Consider the following 7,874-nt stretch of genomic DNA (forward strand, 5'->3'; position numbering starts at 1 on the left):
ACCCTGCTGCATCCATATGCACACCTGGCACTCGGCTTTTTCCAATAATGCATCCCGTCACCACGTGAAGTGGCCCCAAAATATGGTCCTCATGATGACCTTTCTGCATAATTATAACAAGAAAACATCCACACTGTGTCCGTACTCATCCACGTGCAAGTATTGACCCCATTCGACCTCCTGACGCCATTAGATGCCATCTGACGCACCTGCTTACCTCATGTCATCGGCCCGCGGATAGCTTCCTCAAGAATTTTTACGCGCTAGAAACTCCTCATTATTGTATAAAAAACACATTGGTACTGGTAACGATGAAAATCGATGCACTATGTACATGTTGTCCTACCTGTACACATGTGGGCCCCACGTAACCACCTGGCTCTGAAAAATGGGCAATCCTTTATTTGATACACCATGTATGTGTATGTACATATGCGTAATCCCTTGCTCCAAAAAACTCTTGACATAATTTGCCCATCCCCTAGCCTGCTAGATCATTCATGATCAGCAGCAGCAAAAAGCGATATGAGACTCGCAGCATCACAAGTCTCCTCATCCTTCACCAACACTGCTTCCTCCACAGACAGCGCATCTTGCTCCACCATCATTAACCTGGCATGATACAATTTAAGACGCAATCCATTTACCCTTGACTTATGTAGAATCCCATCCAGGTTAGCCAACTGATATGTACCATTCGGGAAACACTCCACTACCTTGAAAGGGCCCTCCCACTTAATCTGAAACTTCTATTGGAAGGTGTTGTCCAGCTTACTGTTGTAGCGCAAAACCAAGTCATGATTCTTGATACCCTTATTTTTTACCTTTTCATTTATCTTTGCTAAAGCCTTATCCTGCATCTGCCCATAATGTTCCAATGCACTCATCCTATCCAGTTGAACCTCTTGTAACTATAACAGCCTCTCTTTGAATGCATCACTAGGTGGCCCAAGCAACTTCTCTAGCATCTTGACAATAGGCAACTCTACTTCCATAGGCAATAGTGCTTCCTTTCCATATACCAAATGAAATGGAGTAAACCCTGTACCTGTCTTCACCAAAGTACGATAAGCCCATAATGCACTAGGCAATTCCAAATCCCAATTCTTTCCTTGGTGCTCTGTCACTTTCGAAAGGATTTGTACCAACTCCCCATTGAATCTTTCATTTAAACCATTATACTACGGGTAATAAGGAGTGGTATGCTGATGCCTAATCTTCATCTTTGCACATAAAAAGTCTAACAGTTTAGCTCTAAATCATGGCCCTTTGTCCGAAAGTAGCTCTAGTGGCACCCCAAACTTGCAACATATTTCACCATACACAAATTTTGCCACATCCTTTGCAGTGATCTGTTTTACTGCTATAGCCTCTGCCCATCTAGATAGATAGTCCACTGCAGTCAAAATATAGCTTTTGCCCCTACTTGTGATAGGTAACGGGCCGATTGCATCAATCCCCCACTTTTCAAACACATCAAACGCCATAATGGTTTTTCGTAGCTCTGGCTTCAACATTCTCTTCCCAAATGCTTGACACCTATTGCAAGACCTACACCAATGGTGAACATCCTTGTGCAAACTAGGCCATACATACCCCTCTTGAAAGATCTTATGTAAGGTGATCTTTAAAGCAAAATTGCCACCACATGCCCCTTCATGATTCTCTTCCAACACTCTGTAGAGCTCCTCCCGCCAAGGTACACGTCTCAACACAAGATCAGCTCCTTTCATGTACAAGACATCACCAATCAATTTGTATCTGTAGGCTCTACGCACAAAACCATACTTCTTAGACTTCTCAATGTCCTTTGGAATGATTCCTGTTAACAAAAACTCCTCTTCTTGAGCCAAACTTTCTCGGCCATGATAAAGAGGTAAAGTGGTCCTCAACACAAATAGCTCCCCAATCATGCTTTGAGTTGCTTCATGTGCCTCGCCATTTAGAGCACGTTCAATGTGTCTGATGATCCATGCTTCAAACTTTTTTAGCAGGCCTTTAATTATGAAACACATTTCCTTCAATGCGATGTTCTTGCTCTTCCACACACCTAGCACTTGCTTCACAACTAACAAGGCATCACCTTTTATGCTCAGCCTTCAAACCCCATGCTTCAAACAAATGTGTAATCCGGCTTCCAAAGTAACCTATTCAACCTCATTGTTACTATGAGCATCCAATTTGAACCCTCTCTTGCATAGTAGCTTCCCCTGTGGATCATAAAGTGCTATACCCCCTGAAGCCGAATCATGGCTCTTTCTGTATGAGCCATCAAAGAACAAAACATGTGCATTGCTGATCTATGGCACTTCTTCAACTACCTTCCTCACCACCTCTTCCTTAACAAGAAGGGGATTCTCCTTGTAAGTCAACAAATCAGCTAGGGTAGCTCTTGTACTGTCTTCCACTAGAAAAGAGAACTCAAACTCTTGCAGCTCAATTATCCATTTCTTCACCACATTTGACATGTTAGTGCCATTAATTAACTGTGGCAGAAAGGCATAACTCGTCAAGAAAACAAAAGGTCGTGGTAGCAAGTAATGAAGAAATCGTCGACAAGCAAATATTACACTCGCCATCACTAGCTCTACTTCCGAGAATTTTCTCTCTGCTACCAACTTCACTTGACTTGCACAATACACTGGCCTCATATAATGGCTGCCCTTCCCCTTTTGCAATAGCATGGCTCCAATGTCATCATCCCCTACCGATGGATTTACATTAAAAACTTTCTCCCAATCAGGAGCTTGCATGGCTGACAACCCCCCTAACACCTCTTTTTCCTCTTGAAACACTTCTTCACATTTGTCATCCCATTGCAATGGATCATGCTTTGCCACTTGTTGTAATGGATAAAGGAGCTGTGAAGACAATGGAATGAACCGTGCCATGTACTTCACTTTGTGTATAAAGATTGCCAATTGTTTCGTACTCGTAGGTGATGGAAGAATAATAATAGACTTAACCTTGTCTGGATCAGCCTCAATGCCATTTTCTGACACCATATGGCCCAATAACTTCACCCTTGGCTGTGCTAGATGACATTTCTTTGGATTTAGTTGTCCTCCACATTCATCATATCGAGCCAATACCATCTGCAACTTCTCACGGTGTTCAGCCCTACTACTATAAACACAGAAGTCGTCCATAAAAGCTTTAACACAACTACCAATGAATGGTTCCAACACCCAATTTGCTCTCTCTTGATAGAAGGAAGGTCCATTTGAAAACCCAAATGGCAATATTGTGTAGCAAAAACAGCCCCATGGCGTAATAAAAGTTGTCTTTGTGCGGTCTTTAAGAGCAATCTTCAATTAAAAATAGCCTGAAAAACCATCACACACACTGTACCTCTCATAACCTGCCACTGAATCCAAGATCTGATCAATGAATGGAAGAGGATATGGGTTCTTCTTAGTGGTTGCATTTAAGGGTTTAAAATCTACACAAATCCTCCACTTTCCATCCTTCTTTGGACTGACTACTACTGGACTCACCCATTTTGTGGTCTCCACAGGGACTAGGAACCCTACCTTCAATAACTTGTCCACCTCTTCCCGCAAGGCTTCCATTTTCTCTTGACCCATCCTTCTTAGCCTTTGCCGCACTGGTTTAACACCTTCTTTCAGCTCTATATGCATCTCTTCGCCCTTGAACCCTCTGATCTCTTCATATGAAGTAATGAACAAATTAGGAAAACTAGCCAGCATGTGCAAATATATCTCCTTCTCCATAGCTGAGAGGTCTCCACTGATCATTTGTGTCATCAATTCCTGCTTCTTTGACAACTCAACCTTGGTTTGCATCAGCCCTTCAATCACTTCATAAGGCCCTTCACTTTCATCTTCAACCTCATTTGCAAATGCAACTAAACCAAACTCTTGGATTCCTTTGTCCATCAAAACAAATGCAACATCAGTATCCTCATCACTGATGGTAGTACTATCACTGTCCTCGTCAGACACTATGGAATAATCTTCATCACTAGACTCATCCTCATCTTCATAAAGCTCCTCCAACCGTTTCCTTGTGTCCATAGTATATAGCTTCTTGACACCTCTCTTTCCATAGAGGCTAATCGTACCACGTCACCAATCTTGAACAGCTCTCACTGCACGTAACCATGGTCTACTAAGTATAATAGGATATGCTCCCAACCCTGGTGGCATCACATGAAAATCAACCACTGCCTTTGCATCATATGCCTCCACTTCTAAGTTCTTTACAACACCCAAACATTTTACTTTTTGATGGTTTGCCAATCTGATCCGGAAGCCTGACACCCCAGACATTGTAAGACCCATCTTCTCAACGCATGAGTGTGTTATGACGCATATTTGGGCTCCACCATCCACATAACCTTGTCCTAGATTTTTTCTTATGTGCCACACATCTACTATTGGAAAAATGTCTGGTAACTCATCCATTGCCAACACCTTCATTGAACCTCTCTCTGGTTCTTTCTCCATTGGGTTAACCATCCTCTTCCATTGTCGCTTTAGCTTAGGCACCATCTCTATAAGCTGACCAAAAGTAACGTCAGCTTTCTTGCTCGTCAGATCCTCCTTCAAGTCATAGCTTAATTGCCCATCCCCTAGTGGAAAATCTGAAACATGAAACTTGCGACGAGCCCTTCTTTTCCTCTTGGCCTTGACATCCTCGCCTTCATGGCTCTTTCCCTTCTTCTTACTAGGACCTGGGGCACTTCTTCCTTCCTTTTCCTTTGTAGTCCTCTTCCCAATAGGCATCACTAATGTATCCTCTAGCTTTGATGCCTTCTCCAAGGTAACCACACTTAACACTTTTGTCTTTCCCTTTTCCTCCTGGGTTAATCCACTGGTTCCTTCATCTCCCTTAATTTCGATGCCATAATCATTTGACCTAGTTAGCACCTATCTTGGCAATGGATACATGTCTCCCCCTATCCTTGGTGGCTTATCACATTGCAGGCTGATGTGGCCCAACTCTCCGCAATTATAACATGTGGGCGTCTATCTCCAAAACCTACCATTGCTTTGTCCAACACCATTCCTAGGTCTTTCTTCACCTCCTGGCTGATTTCCAAACCTCCCTCGACCTCGATTATTTCCCACTTGACCTAGCATGTTTAGGCTGAGATTCTTCATTAAATCTACCACTTGCCTCATGTCTTGCCTTAACCCATCATCTTGCACTGCTGTAGTGACCACTGATGGCACAACCTAAGGAGTAACAGAAACCACTGGCTCATGATGAACCCGACCTTGCAAAGAATCAATAGGCTGAAATTCAGACCTCATGGGCAAAGACTCCACCCCTAACTGGCTCATTTTTCTCAACTTCCACTCTTTGTTCCTTGCTACCTCTAGTGCATCTTCATATGTCCTAGGCTTCTTTAGCTCCACTCTCCAACGTCTATTCTCCCAAAGACCATCCAAGAACCTGTCCTTCTTCATCATGTCACGCGGGGGTACTTGTGGTGCTAAGGCCTTGCACATCCGCTCCCATGCTAATGAGAACTTACGTATGTACGCATCTACTGGCTCACCTTCCTTTTGCACCAAACCTTGTACTTCTTGCCACACTTTGTCACGATCTTCTACCTTCACAAACTCCACTTCTAATCCATGCCTTAGATTGTCCCAACTCAATCTTACAGGTGGATCAACCACACGCAACTCCTCTTCAAATGCTTTGGACCAAACTCCTGCATCACTCTTCAACAGATCTGGAGAACACGTAACATCTGCGCCGGGTCATGAATCTGGTTGCTAATGCAAGAAACCTTCATCTTTTCCAAAAAGTCTTCCACATCTTCATCACTTCTTCCATGAAACTCCGGATAAGAGAAAGCCATGGCTACCCAAGTTACGATGCTTTGAGAAACCCTTCGAACACACGTGCAAGAACCCAAAAACTTTCACTACCCAATCCCCAGAAAATTCAATGGAGCTCAACTTTAGATAAGGACAAACACATGCACATCAAATGAGTTTTCGTAGTTAATCACTGGAATTACAACAAGCAAAGGACATTCCAGGATCTCTCTTAATCTTCTTGGCCCGAACATAAAGACTATGCGCTGCTGGAAAAAAATCTTCCTGGACGCATGAACATTTATTTGGATTCTCTGAGTTTAATGAAAAGGAGTGAATTGAGGGCCATTTTGATCATCCATTAAAGCCAACCATGCAGCTCCCAAGAAGGCACACCTGTCTTATCCTCTGATTTTGCCAAAATTTTAGCAGCATAACAGCATAAATGTCTCAAAAGACAAAAAAAACAGCCATCATAACTTGGAAAAATTTTGGCAGAGTTTCCCCAGAAGTAGAGCAGTGTGAACCCAAAGTATAGACTGTATATGTATGCATAAACTGCCAACAATAAAACCCGAGCATCAAATAAGAATCACTAGTACATAGCCTATGGCAAGGTCATGAAAAGGGTGCTCCAGCTACCTGTATCACCGAAAGGATCTCCACATTTGAGAATCCCCCAGCTCAATAAAACCTCACGCTATCGACCCTCACACGAAGGCTTATGCAAATCTCGTATAGTCAAGTCTCAGAAATGACTATCTTCCAATCCAAGTCTCAGAAATGGTTGGGACTGCCAAAAAAAACCAAGTATGGCTCCACAAAGGCGTACAATGGCAGCTTCCACAAGTAACGTACAATCCCAGCAGACAATGCGCTCAAACAGGCGCCAAATGATGCATACCCACAACAACTGCAAGTGCCACCACTGCTAGTATATCACTGTACTCCAGCTACCTGTACCTATGTGAATCACCTGCACCTGTATCTGTCCCTGTAATCTGTAACCTGCAACCTGTAGTCTGCAACTTGTCATCCCGAATCTCGAAGCTTGAAGCTCCAAGCAAAAGGTACTCGAAGAAGATCCTCCGTGGGGGTGCCAAAATAATGTGAGCGGGATGGAAACACACAGAACGCCTCTATAACAACCCGACACACACTCTTGGGAAGATACACACACACACTATGGGGCACCACTCGGCTTACACAACCCACCTGGCCGAGACAGGGAACACACCGATGGAGTGAGAGGAGAGAGTCTACCCGTTTACCCACTCCACACAGAGACACACACACACCCAAAAAAACTCATCTCAAAAGAGGAGAACTTTTGATATTTAGATACAAATGAGTTTGGGCCAACACCAAGGGGGCAAATAGCTGACACAATATGGGTAAAATATGCTAGATACAATCACAAACTGGAGCAGAAGATTCGCTCATAGGAGAAACTTACACAACCAAAACAGTAGAAAAATAGTGAGGCATTTGGCAAAATGGACAGCGCCATCGCATTTGGAACGGCCCAAAACCCCAGTCTACAATGTCAAAGTGCTCAAATCCGACCTCGGATGAGTAGTTTACGACAAAAACAGGCTCCAAAATGAGCAAAAACACACCTACGGTTGTTCCTCCTCTCTTCTCCACATATTTTCTGGTCTTCTCTCTTATTTTTTCAATTTCCACACTTATCTTTATTAGTTGGGCACCCTTGGCCTTTTAAATGACCTCAAACGGACCCCTAACAGGCTAAAAATTGACCTCGAAGTGCATAGTTGTCACCCTGCTGCATCCATACGCACACCTGGCACTCAGCTTTTTCCAATAATGCATCCTAAAACTTTTTGAATAATTTATTGGAACATCAAGACTTCATTTTTTAATATATTTTTGAAATTTGGGTGCTATACTGAGTTGTTTTTCTCTCATGCATAAATCTTAAATCCAAAATTCTAAACTCCAAGGTCCAAGATTCAAAATTAGGCTCTGATACCACTAGTGAGGGCCATACCCAGACTCAACCATACTCACCTCCCTCAGTCCTCCAAACTGTTCTAGGGAATGACGTAGATCTATCTG

This window comes from Adiantum capillus-veneris, chromosome 20 (assembly GCF_014529385.1).
Source record: "Adiantum capillus-veneris isolate H3 chromosome 20, ASM1452938v2, whole genome shotgun sequence".
Lineage (NCBI taxonomy): Eukaryota > Viridiplantae > Streptophyta > Polypodiopsida > Polypodiales > Pteridaceae > Adiantum > Adiantum capillus-veneris.